At 40.3% G+C, this 17956-nt stretch overlaps 1 long non-coding RNA gene across 4 annotated transcripts in view; it reads left to right on the top strand.

Annotated features, from left to right (window-relative positions):
* The window catches only part of LOC130366966 (uncharacterized), a 77928-nt gene extending 62220 nt beyond the window's left edge, over positions 1 to 15708 (top strand). The window contains exons 3-6 of one of the 4 annotated variants that reach the window (XR_008892016.1): positions 2711 to 2740; positions 2965 to 3096; positions 11276 to 11355; positions 15343 to 15708. This is a non-coding gene — a long non-coding RNA (uncharacterized LOC130366966). The remainder of the gene's footprint in view (positions 1 to 2710; positions 2741 to 2964; positions 3097 to 11275; positions 11356 to 15342) is intronic. The other 3 variants (XR_008892015.1, XR_008892018.1, XR_008892017.1) reach the window with 3 other exon arrangements.
* Positions 15709 to 17956: the final 2248 nt, after the last annotated feature.

The following is a 17956-nucleotide window of genomic DNA, read 5'->3' as shown; positions in this document are numbered from 1 at the left end:
GGAGTACTGTCCTGATGGGGAGTAATGTTGTTGCGTTCCCCAGGAGATATCACATCCTTGGATGGCAGTTCCAGCTGTAGAACTTTGTCTCTTGTCATTCAGCTCTGCTGCACAGGCATCATACTCCACAAGATCAGCAATAAGTTGCTCCTTGTTCTTTCCCGCAGTAGGGATCTCCTTTTCTTGGCACATTAGCTCCAGTGGAGGCTTGGACTCCTGCTTTACACACATGAATATGCATGCAATTTCTTTTAGTGCTATGATATCCGTAGAGGTATAATACAGCGAGCACTAAAACTCTCTAAATATATCCCGACGCTGCCACCAGATATCACGATCACACGGTCCAGTGAAGACGCTAGAGATGGTGCAAGGGTTAAAGCCACCAGACCTCTGGGTATCCACTACTAGTCCCAGCAAGTCAACAGATTAACCCTTTGATAAACATGTTTCACCTGAGCTTCCTTCAGAAAGATGAGCTCCTATAGTTAGAGATCAAACATCAGAGCTGATTAATTAAACATTTATACTGAATAAAGGTATTACAGTACTACATATAAAATAAAGAAATGACATACAGGTACAAAAATATATAAAAGAGTCTGGCAAGACAAGTTCAGAAAACAAAAAGAAAGTCCTTACAGCATAAAGGTATAGCAGTCCTTGTGAGTGAATCTCCAGCTGTTGCTTAGGGTCTTGTCAGCTTTTTGCCACAGGCTTGCCACAAAGGTTTGTCCAGCATCTCTGTTTTATATGTGTTTTTAGAAGGGAAAAGGGAATTAATCTGACCCCACAAGAGGGGGGGTTCTGGGGGTTGGGTACTGCCATCCCGCTTTCCTGGTCCCTTATCTTAGTTTGTTTTATGGATGGCCAGAGTGTCTGACTTCAAAGGAGGTATAAATTACTCAGACAGACCCCCCAATAAAATACTCAAAAATAAATACGCAGTCCGAATGAACCCTCACCCATGTCTTAGATTACACATTATACACAAATAAAATTATAATACACATGTATGATTCCACAATCAATCAGGCCTTGGGCCTGACATGTTCCTTAGCATAACTAACATACTTTGTAATATATATGCTGCTTAAAAAATAACTCCTTCTGTGTTTTATTTGTCTGTGAATTTCCGGCCACTGAATGTCTCCCTTTTGTCCAAGGATGCATTCAGTGTGTTTTCTCTACAACAGTTTGGTCTCATGCTGGACTGGCATGAGACCAAACTCAGGCACTCACTCTCTGGCTGTGAATCAGACAGACTAGAGCAGGAGCGAGCACGTCTCATTAGCATGCTCCAGCCTCCTGTAACACCCACTGTAAGAGATCCATGGCCAGCAGCGTGCACAGGCTCAGTGCAGTGCTTGTAATTAGTCTTTTCAGCAGGTCCCCGCCCCAGTCTTCCTCTTCTCTGCATAGCATGTGAAGTGATAAACAGAGAGGAGGAGATTCAGGAGCTGCCTGCCTCACCTGGCTGCATTAGTAGTGTGCACTCCTGGCATGGAGCGCAGCAGACAGGTGAGAGGGCTAAGTGATACCTGACATGGCTTCAGGTGACCTCACACCTGCAGGGGATTGCCCCCTTCCTTTCTCATGGAGCTCACAAACAGTGATTTTTGGGGGAAAATGAGCAGGATGCTTCTCAGCATCAGAAAGGGGCATAAATAGTAATAAATCAGGGAGAGAGTAGTTGGTGACAGGTACTCTTTATGGACTGCTGTTTCTCCTACAAGTTTTAATAGTTATTATCAATTCTATCTAACGATTCTATCAGATTTTTTACTGGACATCTGGATATCACCTAAGTGCATAAAAAGTGCAGAGTGCCACACAAGCAGTGCACAAGGATATAGTGGACCGCAAACCCTTTCTTAAGGTAGATAAGTGGCGCAAAGCTATCCCAACCCTCCAGGTTTGAAAGCTCCGGCAAGAGTTGGGAATTCAAGGAGTTCTCCAGTGGAAATATTTTTTTTTTTTCAAATCAACTGGTGTCAGAAAGTTTACAGATTTGTAAATTACTTATATTTAAAAATCTTAGTTTTTCCAGGACTTTTCAGCTGTTGTATACTACAGAGGAAGTTGCGTAGTTCTTTCCAGTCTGACCACAGTGCTCTCTGCTGACACCTCTGTCCGTGTCAGGAACTTTCCAGAGTAGGAGCAAATCCCCATAGCGAACCTCTCCTGCTCTTGACAGTTCCTGACATGGACAGAGGTGTCAGCAGAGAGCAATGTGGTCAGACTGAAAAAAACAACTCAACTTCCTTTGGAGCATACAGCATCTCATAAGTACTGGAAGGATTAAGATTTTTAAATAGAAGTAATTTACAAATCAGTTTAACTTTCTGAAACCAGATGATTTGAAACTTTTGTTTTCTACCAGAGTACCCCTTTAATGGTCACCTGTCCCAAAGGGAAGAGCCCATCTTGCTCCACCACAGGGAGCCATAAATTGACCATAGCTTTCTCGAAAAGCAATACTGCACATGATTCTCAGTGTTTACAATAGAACAAGCATAAAAATGTACTTAAATTAGGCAAATTAACAACACCATTTTCACAGATGCTATGTTACTACATTTTCTTCCTGTAAAATTCATACGTAGATGTGTTAACTCACAATGGATCTCACACAAAGTATGCAATTTAAAGTAAAAATAATGGATGCTAATGACAATGTGTTCATTTCAGTATGTTAATTGTTTTTCAGACAGGAATCCTTGCGCCGTAGAAAAACCAGGTGCTTAATTGTTGTACATTGTACATACTTGTATGGATCTTTTCCATCCCTCACAATATTATTATATTCTGCACAGTTTGTTTGTCCCCTTCAGACATTTCAACATTAGTTTTTCCAGTATAGAAAATGGCATCGTACAAGAGTATGACACAATGATATCAATTTTAATCTGAATAAAAGTGCATGTGAAATGTTCTTTAAATTGCATATTGATTTCCTGCTAGCACATTGTTTCGGGGCCTTGAGTTATGTGAAAAGGAAGAGGTAGGAAGGAGACCAGCCCCATGGAAAATTCTAGCTGCATCCACGCATTTCTCAACTGAACCTTACAATTATCAAGAACAAGCACTTAAAAAGTAATTACTGTACAAGGTTCTTTATGTTGCTATGAAATAAACAATACAAATCACATTATAATTACAGTTTGAATGACCTGGCAACTCTGGAATATAATTATTATGTATGCTGTGAAATGCAAAGCTCATAACATTGGAAGCGAAGGGTAATTTACCCATACTAAGTCATGTGGTAATTACACTGCTGCCTTCACTCTACTGTTACAAATCAAATGGTGACACTTTTTTCAAGACCTGTTGAATATGATTTTCATTTTGAAGGCTAAAATAGGGACTTGGACTGCCCCAAACATATTGTTAAACTCATCAAGAAGCAGCTGCTGTGTCAGCATCCTTAGCAAACACAGCTGTGTTATCATTGTGGAGTAAAAATTGCCCCTTCAAGTAGACGTGAAGACAACATCTTCGTAATGGAATGGTAAATCCAAGATGTTTGAGCGCATCAAAACTTACTTCTAGAAACTGCTTATTAACTTTGACAATGAACAGTGCTCCCCTGGTGTTGCCTGAAACAAAGTCAAAATGTGTCAGGGTTTCATCTTTCACCAAATTGTGTGTGTGTGTGTATATATATATATATATATATATATATATATATATATATATATATGCAGACAAGGTAAGGCTGCTCACCACTCTCGCGTTTGCTGCACGATCTCGTGCTGCGGACACTGGTACCGCTCCCGGCTTAGTAGTAGTCTCACAAGAAAAACGTCCGGCACTCGGGAAGATGCAGGTAAAACTTGTCAATGGCTTTATTCACACGCTTAAGGCAGGACACAACTAACGCGTTTCGCACATCTACGTCTAAGCACCTGAGTGTGCGAAACGCGTTAAATTGTGTCCTGCCTTAAGCGTGTGAATAAAGCCATTGACAAGTTTTACCTGCATCGTCCCGAGTGCCGGACGTTTTTCTTGTGAGATATATATATATATATATATATATATATATATATATATATATATGTAGTGGAGAAGAATGATCAATATTGGCTCACCATACAGTCAGTACACTATGTTCTCCACTCATGCTACATGATAGGGCAAGCGCCTTGTTAATAAATTAGTTTTAGAAGAAAAACAATTCCAGGAAGGACCAAGATGAAGCTTTTATAAGGGGCAACTTTCAAGCCCTATTTATTTTTTTTTTCAGTTTAAGGTGCATATGTTGGAAAAAATGGTACAGGGTCTATGTAAACATTATGACTTAATTCCATTTTACACCGTATTTATACAAGAATACAGATGTTCATACATTGATAAATCTTCCCCAATGTGTATTGTTCTGTGCTATGGGTACAATTTGGCCGTTGAAGTAAATGTGAGTTTAGTACTGTAGAGATTTTACTGCATGTTTATGCTTACAATATTATGCAGAAGTCCCCAACCCAGTCCTCAAGGCCTATCAATGGCCCAGGATTTAATTTTTTCCCCTGTTAAATTCCAATAGGGTAACTGAAAAAAAAGTAACTAAGGACTGGGTTGGGGACCACTGAATTATAATGGTCTATAATAGTTTTGCTGCTTACAAAATGTAGGAAGTGTAACCATCAAGCATACTATATGGGCACATGTGAAGCTTTGCCCAGAGATTTCAGCTCAGGGACTGTATCACTAGCATGTAACAAAGCAGCAGCACATTTAGTGCAGTGTACCCTAAACCTGAATTATAGAAAGTACAGAACCACATTCAATCATGTAGAAACACCAGTGCGAAGAAACCTGAATGTGAGGGTGATGTAGTTTGACCATAACATCAATGCATTATTTTGGCAACTCATTCAGTCTGGTAGGATTGCGTTTAAGTATTGAACTGATCTGTCAAAAATGGTGCCTATTGCCCAAGTCTGTTGCAGACTGCTTATTACAGTAAACCTATGCATTAAAATATGCGCAATGCAGGTGAGGTTTTATGAGGGAGTAACATACTGATAACGAGAATAGTCTTACTCCTCCTACTTGCATATTTGCAATGCTTAAATAGGCACTGTCAGATCCAAAAACTGTTTACATGTTGTTACTGATGAAAATGAAAGCCCTTTTGTATTATGGTTGTTTAATTTCTTTTGAATATTTAATAAAGAAAACGACCCCTGCAAATCTCACCACTAGGGGTCCTTAAACCTACTGAGACACTAACCAGTTCTACAGCAGCATCTGCTTTTCCATGAGTCATGGACAAGAGATGACTCATGCACAAGGCTGCATGACACGCCCCCTTACCCTGAGAGGATTTCTAACACTGTGAGCTAATGAATAGAGGAATTTTAATTATCAATATAGGTGATAGAGGCATAAAATTAGAAGTGTAATTGCCTTAGTGAGTGCAAGGATCCTGCACTCCCATTTTATGTAATTTTATACTGTAGCTCAATAAAATTATTATTTTTCATATCTTGGACATAGACATTTATTTATTTGATACAGAGTCACACCACATTTTTCACCTACATAGTTTCACACCTCTACATAGTCGCATTCTAACTAACCCACAATACATTTTCAACCACCATCCTCTAAACCACAAGCAGATTAACTATATTGTCACTCTCATTCATTCTCTTCTCACTCATTCACACATTTATATACATACACATTGACATACTCATAAATACATACACCCACCCAATACAGCCCAACACACTCGTAGCATATCTAGGCCTGGAGAAGTACGGTATCATTAACATTTTATTTTAATAGTTCATATATTTATGCACGTGGCGATACCAAATATGTATATAAAATATTTTTTTTTAACACTTTTTGGGGGTGAAATAGAGAAAATGGGACAATTTATGTTTTTATTGGGGGAGGGGGTTTTTCACATTTTTTTAACTTTATTTTTTCCCTTTTCTTACTTTTATTTTTTACACTTTATTAGTCCCCATAGGGGACTATTTATAGCAATCACTCGATTGCTAATCCTGTTCAGTGCTATGTATAGGACATAGCACTGATCAGGGTTATCTTTCATCTTCTGCTCTGGTCTACTTCTGCTCTGGAAGGCAGATCAGAGCAGAAGATGCCAGGAAGGCAGCGGAGCAAGGTGAGGGGACCTCCGTCTGCCATGCTGGTTTATCGGATCGCCGCGGCAGCGCTGCGGGCGATCCAATGATCCATTTTAGTGACCGTGATGCTGCAGATGCCGTGTGTTAAGTAGCACCTCACCAGGACATACATTTACCGCGCTCATCGTTAAGGGGTTAATGAATTATTAAATTTTAATTTTTATCAAATATCCATTGTACATCCATTTTTGGTTGAGATATTAGAGGACTGGTACTCTGATATTCTTTCCATTCAATTATTTACCACACCTATATACCTATTTACCACACCAGGTATAGGTGTAGCCAGTTAACCTCATACAATTTTTGTTGTTGAGCTGTCCATACATTTAGATGAATTTAGATAAATTTGGACCAAAACATTTTGGCCTTTCCATAAGATTTTCATTCATAAATGTAAAACAAGACAATTATTATTTTATAGTTATATATCTCATTCCTAATATCTTGCTTGAATAAGTGTTTCTCAGGTTATTAGTGACAGCCCTTTTTCACACTTCTTTCCATTACTTTGTAATATGCATGCTTCCTGTGCATGTTTGTGGCTTACGACTGGAAAAGGTTTTGCCATGAAGTATATAAAGGAAAACCTTAATATGTCTTTGTAATTAATAAATGAGAACGGAAAACTTTAAAAGTAAAGGACCAAAGTACAGTGAATTGATCAAGGTGCATGTGAAGCACTTGAGTTCATAATAGGCTTCTGAGAACAGAACAATATTATTGTGCAAATGATGATTAACGGCTCTTAAGATTATAAAGTGGTAAGTACACAGTAGTTAATACTTAGAAGAATTGTTAAGTAATTCAGATCCTTTCCACTTTTAGGTATTAGCAAAGAGAACACTAATACGTAATAGGCATGCACTATGCTCACAAGGATAGATACTCACAGATTATAGAGTTGTGATGAAAACAGAATAACATAGGAGATGAATGGCAGAAAAAGACCATCTGGTCCATCTAGTTTACCCTTATATTATCCTTTTTCATTTTTTTATGTATTGTGATAAAGGGGCAAGGAAAGGGTGCATTTCTTGGACTCACTCTGAAGTATCCCTTACCTGTGGCCTAAGTAATCAGGCAGCAGACAGGGGAGGTCTTGAAAAGGAAGAGGCTGAGTTTGATCTGGGCTCTCCCTGGGAAACAGCAGGTCTCTGTAAGGGGGAGACAGCGGGCCCTGTTGGAAGCACACAGCAGGAGCTGTGAGTGGCCCAAGTGACAGTGTGAACTGTGAGTAATCAGGTTGCAGGTGGCACATGTTTTAACTGGATGATGGGAGCTCACCAGTTAGTAGACAGGGCATGATGAGTGTTGTAGTCAGTGACCAGACGGTCTAGGACTTTATTTTGTTCCTGTTTTATGTTTTGTTTTACCTGCAACCTGTGTAAATAAAGCTGGCGAGGTGCCAGGCTTGTATGCTGAACTGTTGTCTGGCGAGTTATTGCGAGGAAACGTGTCCCGTGGCAAGTGACCAGGAGGATCCCAGAGCTAACCCTCACAGTACAATATAAATATATATATATATATATATATATATATATATCCAACCAGAACGAAGACACAGCAAACTGCAGCGGTGTATGGGTGAACAAAGTGGCTAAAAGTTTATTGCACCAACAAGTACATGCAACATTTCGGCCAAATGGCCTTTCTCAAGCATAACAAAACATACAAAATACCCATCTATTGGCTGTCAGGGCATTCTGGGAGTTGTAGTGGGGAAACAACTGGAGACACACTGTGGTGAAAACAGTATCTGTGTTCTGGCAATGGCCGCAGCTGCCACACATCCCGCTCCCCCAAACCCCGATGCGCAGCCCGCTCCCCCGCCCCTATGCCCACCCAAAAAAGACTAAAGTGCTGCGCAGTCCTAGTGCAACACTGCTTAGCAGCAGCAGTGCATAAGATTCCACCTCACACAGGGATCTGGGGCAGGCGTGCGAGGCCAGGGAGCCTGCACGCATACTCTTTCAAAGCGCTCGCTCCCGCCTGTCTCATTAACAGGCAGGGAGCGAGCGCAGCCTGACTGAATTCGGAACGATGCCTGGCTGGGATCAGTCCGAATTCATCTGTGACGTCACAGCAGGCTGCAGCCTTACAAAAAAAAATTAAGTATTAGAAATATGTTGTATTACATCAGTACTACAAAATATAAAAAAAGGTTAATGACAGTGCCCATTTAAGGGGTTAAAGGGGGTACTCCACTGGAAAACCATTTTTTTAAATCAACCTGTGCCAGAAAGGTAAACAGATTTGTAAATTACTTCTAGTAAAAAATCCTTCCAGTACTTATCAGCTGCTGTTATGATCAACAGGAAGGTTTTTCTTTTTGAATTAACTTTCTGCCTGACCACAGTGCTCTTTGCTGACACCATTTTAGGAACTGTCCAGAGCAGGATAGGTTTTCTATGGGGATTTGTTCCTACTCTGGACAGTTCTTACAATGGACAGTGGTGTCAGCAGAGAGCACTGTGTTCAGGCAGAAAGGAAATAAAAAAAAAAAACAAAAGAACTTCCTGTGGATCATACAGCAGGAAGGATTAAGAATTTTTTTATAGCAGTAATTTACAAATCTGTCTACCTTTCTGGCACCAGTTGATTAAAAAAAAGCTAAAGTTTTCCAGTGGAGTACCCCTTTAAGGTGAAAATGGGCTTAGTCCCTAAGGGGTTAAACAAACATTGTTTTGTAGTTTATCTGTGATTTGTGTATTTGCTATGAAGCAAAAAAGCTTGGTGAACATCTTCCAGGAGTGCGTATTCCATAATGTTACCAATGGTTGTAAAATTTTCTTTTTGCCAAGACCCCAGATAGCCTGGAATTGTTAATTTCTCTTAATCTGCCATTGTATTTCATAACATGTTTCTTGACTCTTTGTTCATCTAATTGGTTTTCTATTCTTTGAACTCTTCTTTTTGTCTTTACAGTGTGTCACCGGACCTAATCTTCACCTCTGCCCTAGTTTGATTTGACTTCTTTCACCTTTCTTCTCTTCTTTCATCTCTTTCGTGATATGAGGCACCACATAATCTTCAGATAACCACCTTTTGGATTTTATACTGTAAAAAAGAAGAATCCTGGTGACCTTGTCTTTGATAGATACTTAACCTTTAATTTTATTTTTCACCATGAAGCAATTTTTAAACCTGACTGTCTGTGGTCACTTCTCATTACATTTACCTCCTATGGAATATATTTCTACAGTTTGACTTTTCAATTTATGTAAAGAAATTGCATGTTATTTAACCTATTGTGCTTTTTTTGTCAAATAGATAGTTTGCAAATTATACTAATGGTATTCAAAAGTATAAAAACATGATTCAGAGTACTGTATAAAGTACTTGCCATGTGGGTTCATACAGAGCCAAATATTTTGATTACATTGAAATAAAAAAGTTTTTACAGCTCAAACAGTCGATGTCCCTGATGGTCCCCTAGTTCTGTTTGGAGATGTGTCCTGTAGCTGCTACAAAAAGTTCAATACATCCACCTAATGTATCTACAAGTCAAGTGGGCTGGTTCTTATAGTTTTCTCCACCTGAAGTAACCACAAGTCAAATATTTGCCCTTTTCTAGTTTGAAACTAGTGTTTCACTCCAGGGGGAGATTCCCCAGTTTATCTGTTACCTTGGGAATAAGCATAACATAGTAAAGAACAGGTAGCTTTTTAAGATTATATAAAAAAAAAAAAAACACTTTGTATTATATTCACATACCGTATATACTCGAGTATAAGCCAAGTTTTTCAGCACGATTTTTCGTGCTGAAAACACCCCCCTCGGCTTATACTCGAGTGAACTCTCTGCCAAGTCAGTGGTCTTCAACCTGCGGACCTCCAGATGTTTCAAAACTACAACTCCCAGCATGCCCGGACAGCCATCGGCTGTCAGGGCATGCTGGGAGTTGTAGTTTTGAAACATCTGGAGGTCCGCAGGTTGAAGACCACTGGGTCTTCTCCATCATACAGAGCCCCCCCCCACCTTTAGTTTTGTACTCACCTCCGCTCGGCGGGAAGGAAGGGTGAGCTGGTCCGGGCCATCTGTGCTGCAGGGACCGTCCGGTGGGGAGGGATAGTTGTTCCGGGCTGTCCATCTTCAACGGGGGCCCGGAATAGTGATGTTCTTCGGGCCCGGAATAGTGATGTTGCCGTGACGATGACGCACAGAGACATTGCACATGAACGTCCCTGTGCGTCGTCGTCAAGGCAATGTCACTATTCTGGGGCCGGGCCCAAAGCGCGGAGAAGAGGCCCCCCCCGGTGAAGATGGACAGCCCGGAACAACTAACCATCCCCAACCATCCCCGCCGATGGCTGTCCGGGCATGCTGGGAGTTGTAGTTTTGAAACATCTGGAGGTCCGCAGGTTGAAGACCACAGTACAGACATTGACAGGCGGTGATGTGGTGATGATGAAGGGGGGGATGATGACAGGTGGTGATGATGAAGGGGGGGTGTGGGATGATGACAGGGGGATGATGACAGGCGGTGATGATGAAGGGCGGGGGGGATGATGACAGGGGGATGATGACAGGTGGTGATGATGAAGGGGGGATGATGAAGAGGGGATGTTGACATGGTAATGATGACAGGCGGTGATAATGACAGGCGGTGATGATGACGGGGGAGGGATGATGACAGGTTGATGATGACGGGGGTGTTGATGACGGGGGTCTGGATGATGACAAGGGGATGATGACATGGGGAGAGGGGATGATGTATTTCCCACCCTAGGCTTATAGTCGAGTCAATAACTTTTCCTGGGTTTTTGGGGTGAAATTAGGGGCCTCGGCTTATATTCGGGTCGGCTTATACTCGAGTATATACGGTAGGTTAAAAAAATAAAAGCACATCACCAAAACACTGTCATGTGACACACCAAAGTTCCTTGCCACAACCCTTTGTTTTGCTGTTCTGGCTCCTTCTGGGGTTTCCTGCATGTGCTAAACATTACTGACTACAACTAGCAACCAATCTAATATTGCTTAAAATACATTCTATATATTTATAATGTGATTCTGTGTGGTGCCAAGGTCAAGAACACTGTGGTTCTCTTCACTGCGGCAATGCAGTTATCTCTGGGTGTACTAAAGCTGTCTCTTCTTTACTACAGCTACAGATCATTTACCATGATCAAGGCCTGGGAAAGGCTGAAACACAGACAACTTTAAATATACAGCTATGATCTAGATGGTAAATATTTTCTTCTTGTGCTATGCTAACTTCTTGTAAGATAACTCGCTGTATAGTCTACTAAAACTACTAACAAATGAACACAATAGCATCCTGAACCAATTGTGTTATATTTTAGAATATGTCGTTGTAAAGTGTAGACTGACTTTTAACGTGGTACTGTTATGGAATACCACCATTGCAACAAATCAGTTCATCATACAGCTATATTGAACTGACAGCATATGGCAAAATGTTAGCTGTTAATCTTCATTGATGTGCATAGTGTTTTTCCTACATAATGGCCTACATTTACTAAGCTGGAACCATCTAGTTTTTGTTGGATTATTCCAAATAATTTTGGCGCATAGTGCCTGCGACATGGCACCACCAGTGTGCGCCAGGAAAATCCAACAAACCCAACATTGCATTGGGAAAAGCCGAAATGGGGTATAGTCAGTTGGAAAAATGGGCATTGTCTCACAACCCAACCTATTTACTATTGAATAAATGGCTTTCTCAGATAAATAAGATGCAAAGCTAGCACAGAGTTCCAGTCACATTCCAAATGGGCTCAGACGAAATGGTGAGAACAAAAAAAGGAGAGGACAGCGCCTCGTGTAATTCCGTGGGCTAAATGTCCCGAACGCCCAGAAATATTGCTCACCTTAGGTGACACTTGGTTTCGTGCATTGAACCCCTGAGTGGCGGGTTGGTCGGAGAAATCCTTGGCTGCAGCCTGCAGAGATAACCGGGCTCTTTGCGGGAGTCGGTGGAGTTCCAGACGATTGCAGAAAGAAAAACTACTGCGGTGGCGCTGCCCAGGTGGATAACAAGAAGATCGGACTCGGATGATGTGGTGAAACATGTATTTTATTCATACATGAATCGGTCATGCAATTGAATAAAATACATGTTTCACCACATCATCCAAGTACGATCTTCTTGTTATCCACCTGGGCAGCGCCACCGCAGTAGTTTTTCTTTCTGCAATCGTCTGACATTCCAAATGGGAACACACCTTCAGAGTCTAGCACATACTACAAGAGAGAAATGCATCTAAATCTCAGTAGAACTACAATTGTCATGACAACCAAATGCCAAATCTGCAAATTACTTCTGGACAGTGACCAGTGACAATTTCACAATTGCTCCTAAACTACAAAGTGTATTTCAAGTACTACATCTCAATTCTAAAGCATTCCAATGTGTCATTTTTCTATGTTGAAACTTCACCTGACGTAAAATTCAAGTTGTTTTCTATAAACCCTTGCTTTAGAGGTGTGATTTCTCAGGGCCTTGTGTACAGAAAACAGTTTAAAGTAGTGCGTTGTGGGAAAATTGATATCGTAAAAAAGATTCCACCACTCATGCTTTGTAATACTACAACCCATCATACATTTTAGCCTACATACATAACTCTTCTTCTGGCTTCAAAAACTTTACTCTTGCGCGACCCCTGGCGTGTTTGCTTTGCATGTTTAGTATCACACTGTACACAGCCGAGCACCTCATTACTTCTGTATACATTACATCATTTATATGTGCTTACTAGAATTATCAGCTGTACCCACATATATGGGCATATCTAGCCCTGATTCCATAACACTCTGTGAGAGGTTCTACCTATAACTGCCCACCCCTGAAATAGAGGCTATATCTTCATCTGCATATTTATCTACCCCCTTACTGTGTATTCATCAGACATAGTATTAGGGATATGCCCGGCTAGCTAGCAAGTAATATCCTTAGTTAGCTAGTTAGTCTAGTACAGGGATAGGACAGTTGGTGTTAGGAGGTTCCAGTGCGGGACTGTCCTTCTTAGGACGACAATTCCGCCTAGGGGTAGGGTTGAATTTAGGGATTAGAGAGTGACAGGCTCCCTATCCCGGCCCCCCTGTTGTCCCTATCTACATCTCCCTCTGAGTCATTGGGGGACAGGGTCTGTCAGATACATACTGGCCCTCATTTACTAAAGGAGAACCGACGTTTTTTCTCGGTTATTGCGCCCAAAATTTTGTCGCATCCCACGTGCGACCAAATCTGCGCCCAAAATTTAGGCGCACAACCTACATTTTCAAAAACACCCGGAGAGTTTAATTTAACCTAAAAAATGGGTGTTGTTTACCAAAAATGGGCGTTATCCCAACAAAATGGAAAAATCACTCGGAATAATTGTGAAATCACTCTGAAAAAAGTATGATTTCTCAACTCTGAAAAACTGACAGCCCAGGGGTCGAGTGAAAATGGAAAAATGGAGTGTTTTTGTGGAAGGTACAGCTGACCATTGTGGTTCATGATTTAATTACTTGTTTTATACTTTAAAAGCACTTTTAACTTCTCAACGCTATTATGATTAAATTATGTAATAGATTTTTTAAATTTATATATATATATATATATTTTTTTAATATATATATTTTAAAAAAACTTTTGGGTTGTTAACCCATTAACAATCATGAATGTAAAGTTACATCCTTGTGCAGAGTAACTTTACTTTATTTATTTGGTTTAATTTTTATTTTTCCAGTGCAACATTTTTTATTCCCGTGAGACAGAATTTAATATCATGCGACACAAAAAAAAAAACGACACATGCGACAGATTAGTAAATCACAAGGAAAAAAAAGACGAGTCCACTGAAAAAAGAAAAACCTAACCGACACTCCTGTCTTTGTAAATGAGGGCACTGTGTATACTAAACTTTTCTAGTTTATGGCTTTGGTATTATTATTTACCTTTGGATTTATGGTACCCATAGTGGCTGATGCAATCTGTGTTATTTGCTTTATCGGATGCATCTAATATTATTCTGGTGTTCATTCACCATATTGGAATTATTATCAATTTGTTTAGAGTGGAATCCCTCGTTTTATGGGCTCGTATTAAAACTTATATTTTAAATTTGTCTATTTTTCTGTGATTCCTGATTAGGAACATATGAACCTGTCAGATCCCCATACACACTATTTATTCTGTTCTAACCTCACTTACCACATATCTATAATTGGAGAGTTCTTCATAAATTATACTTGTTATATGAACACATTGGCCCTCATTTACTATTCACAACCCGACAACTTTTGTCAGTTTTTTTGTCGCATTTTTTCTGCGACGTGGCGCAGACATGTCGCAGACATGTCGCAGACATCATGCGTCAGTGCGTGACAGTTCTTCCCGAGGCTGGAACCCGAAAAAGGGGCGTGTCCTGACAAAGAAGGCCCTTTTACACATATTTATCATTGTAAAGCACCCGAATTGTCATTTTTTTTTTTTTCCCCACAGGTCTGTCCTGTTGCAAATAGCCCTATCTGACCTATGGAAAACCTGATATGTTGTATTTTTTGGTGTGATGGTTTTTTCTCATAAATTAGTGACTGCTTCTTTTTTATTTGATTGTTTCTAATGCATATATATATATATTTTTTTTTTTACTTTAAAAAAAATGCAACACAAATACGAGCGTGCAACACCAAAAAAAAATTACTTGCGACATTGACTGCGACACAATAGTAAATAAGCGAGGAATCTAAGGTGTTGGGTTCAAATACAACCAGAAGCCCGACCCGACTTTCTAAGTAAATGAGGGTCACTATTTACATATACTGTATAATGGTCAAACCAATGAATGAATGATGTTAAATTGCAGGAGGCTGTAAAAGGATAGAAGAATAGTGATGTAAGATAGGCTTACTCTGCCAGTCAGTAAACAGAACATCCAGCTACAGCCTCCTCCCTGTTGGAACCAGAATTAGTAAACAATATAAAGCACCTCAAGTTTATGTTGCCATAAAAATAGCAATGTCCCATTACCGTGAGCAAGCATATGAGTATGGCCAATGCTTTTTATATTACTTTTATATTGCTTATTGTCATTTGCAGCTATTTCTGTTTAATGCATCTTTACTGGTTTGTTCATTATCATTTGTAATATAAATGTAAGCAGAATGAAGCTGTGATATCAAATTAATATTGTAATCGCTTTCTTATGTTTCTCTAATATTACAGACAACCTGAAACAAAATGAAAATTGGATTTCTATCACATGGACATTCTCTAGTTTTTATTACTGTAATAAACTTTGTTTGATGGTATCAAATAAGATATTATTTAACCACATGTGCACTTGACTTGGAGTATTCTTTGTTTTCTGGCTACGTAAACAAGAATTGCAAGATCACATATTTTTCTAAGGCAGAACATTTTATGAGAAACAGATATTTTTAATTCCATAGACCTCTCAAGTATTACACTTCTGATTATGAATTATAAGCTCTGAATAAAGTGCAATATTCAGCATTGTATTTGTAATGTATTGGTTATTCTACATAGACTTGCAGAAATGGCATATCTTCTAGAGATAGATTTACAGGTTAAAGGGGTAGTCCAGGGTTTGTATTTGACTCTGCTACAGGGGGTGTAAAGTTAGTGTAGTTCATAATATAGTGTCTGTACCTGTGTGTGACAGTCTCTCACTTCTTCTGTGATTATTGCCCCAAAATTTATTTTTAACAGCATACAAAATGACTCATGTCTCGGATTTCCCAGGTTGCAGTGCGCCGAGACCTGACATTACTAGTCAGGTGATCAGAGGGATCCTGTCCTGCTTCAATTTTGCGACAGCTGTAGGCTCCCTGGTTAGAAAACACTGTGCTTCAATGGGTGGGGTGGCTGATGTGTGGGAGGAAGTATAGTGATCTCAAACTTTCAAGCATGGAACTATGGGATGTGTAGTTTAGAGAACAAAATCAAACAGGAAATACCCAGTTCTGGAGTTCTGGCAGGTAAGTACTAAAATCACCTTATGGTGGATAACCTCTTGAAGACCGGCCTCATACTAGAATAATACAGACACATTTTTTTTTTATCTGTATCCTTGCCTGACTACAGGTCTGATAACAGAGCTTGAGTCAGGCCTACAATTTGCAACCATAATGAAAATGCAAAAATGCATTTCTACTATGCTAGTGGGAAATCAGGTATTTTTGGCATCTAATTTTTATGCTCACTTACAGATAGCTATAATGACCATTTTATATTTGTTTTTTGTAAACAAAAAAATATGTATTTTAAAATGAAAAAAGAGGATTATTAAAACATTTTTATTAGGAAAGGGGCTTACATGTGTTAAAAGGCTTTTTATTTTATTTTAATTTAACTTTTTAGGTCACCAAAGAGGTCTTTTACTTGCAATACTCAGATTGCTTACATTGAGTAATGCTGTGAGGTTGCAAGGCATTACTCAGTGTTATTGGTGATCTGCTGGTAGAGCCTGGCTCAGCAGGTTCTAGCAGCAGATTGTAGCTGGGACCTGTGCAAAGCAGCTGAGAGGACCTCCAGTGGGCAAACAAGCCAATTGGATTCCCCCATACATGTTCCAGGGGTGCCCGTCAGTTAGGGGGACAGAATTTGAGGCACTTAGGTGCCGTAATCGCTATTGATCAAAGCACTTAATGGGTTAATGCTGAAGAACAGCAGTCAAAGTCTGTTTACCGCTGAGGACATAAATATTGATGTGTATGTACCAGGCACCTAGACGTACATTTCCGTCCAATGCTGCAGAAGTGCCGCATACTGTATGCACAGGAAAATCCACAACAGCTGCAGATTTATCAGAAGGGAAACTATGCAATCCGTCTACCAGGAGATTTTGGAGCACTTACTGCTTTCTTTGCTTTGCTTTTTAAATTGAATTAATGAAATACAATGAACCTTTCCACAATATTCAAATGTTTCGAGTTTCCCCTGTAGCATTGCTTAAACTCTGTTCTTATATCAAACATTACATATTGGTGGTCCCTGAAACCTAAAATTTCATCTACGTTGTCCCTATATTTCAATACTTAATCTAGACTGTTCTCTCCTGATGATGATGTCTTCCCAAGCTGTTTCTGATATGCTCCTAGTCTCTATTGGATTCCTGCTCTTACATGAACTGCACTAGGGATATTCCAATCAACATCAGACATGGTGACATCATCCATAATGACAACATCTCCTTTTATTGCTATTTGAGTAATTTCATCTATCCAAAATCATAATCCTTAGTCAGCCTGGAGGTCACCAATGCTGGGACCCCCCCCCCCTTCCTTTCTCACATCTCCTGAATGGAGCCCATTCTCTGCCTGCTCCACATACCAGTTGTGTCTTCTCTCTGGCCTCCACTATTCAGAGACACACTTGTCCTTAGCAGTAGGGATTGCCTGCTCAGCAAATCTCTGGCTGAGACAAGGTACCATCACAGCCAGTGATTAGCTAAGCGAGCTGTCACTCCTTTTCACCTCGAGCGTGTCTCCAAAGGTATGGGCCAAAATGCTCAGGGGAGAAGACGCGACTGGTAAGTTGAGCCCATAGAGACATTGCTCCATTTAGGAGTTCATGGAGGGTCGCAGCAGTCAGACCCCCGCAATCCATAGGCGTGCGCACAGGGTGTGCCGGGGCACACCCTAATCAATCCCAGGGGGGGTCCACAGCCACCACTGAGCCACCCGCAGGGGGCCCCGTCACATTCTGGACATCCCTGTGTCCCGAAAGATCTTTTCGGGACACAAGGATGTATTGGTTGCCTTTCAGCGGCGGCCCCTGCGTTAACTTTAAAAATGCCGGGAGGTAGTGCAAGCAG

Source organism: Hyla sarda, chromosome 4 (assembly GCF_029499605.1).
Source record: "Hyla sarda isolate aHylSar1 chromosome 4, aHylSar1.hap1, whole genome shotgun sequence".
NCBI classification, from domain to species: Eukaryota; Metazoa; Chordata; class Amphibia; order Anura; family Hylidae; genus Hyla; species Hyla sarda.
Note: the sequence above shows the minus strand (reverse complement) of the source record. Positions and strands in the feature narration are given on the sequence as shown.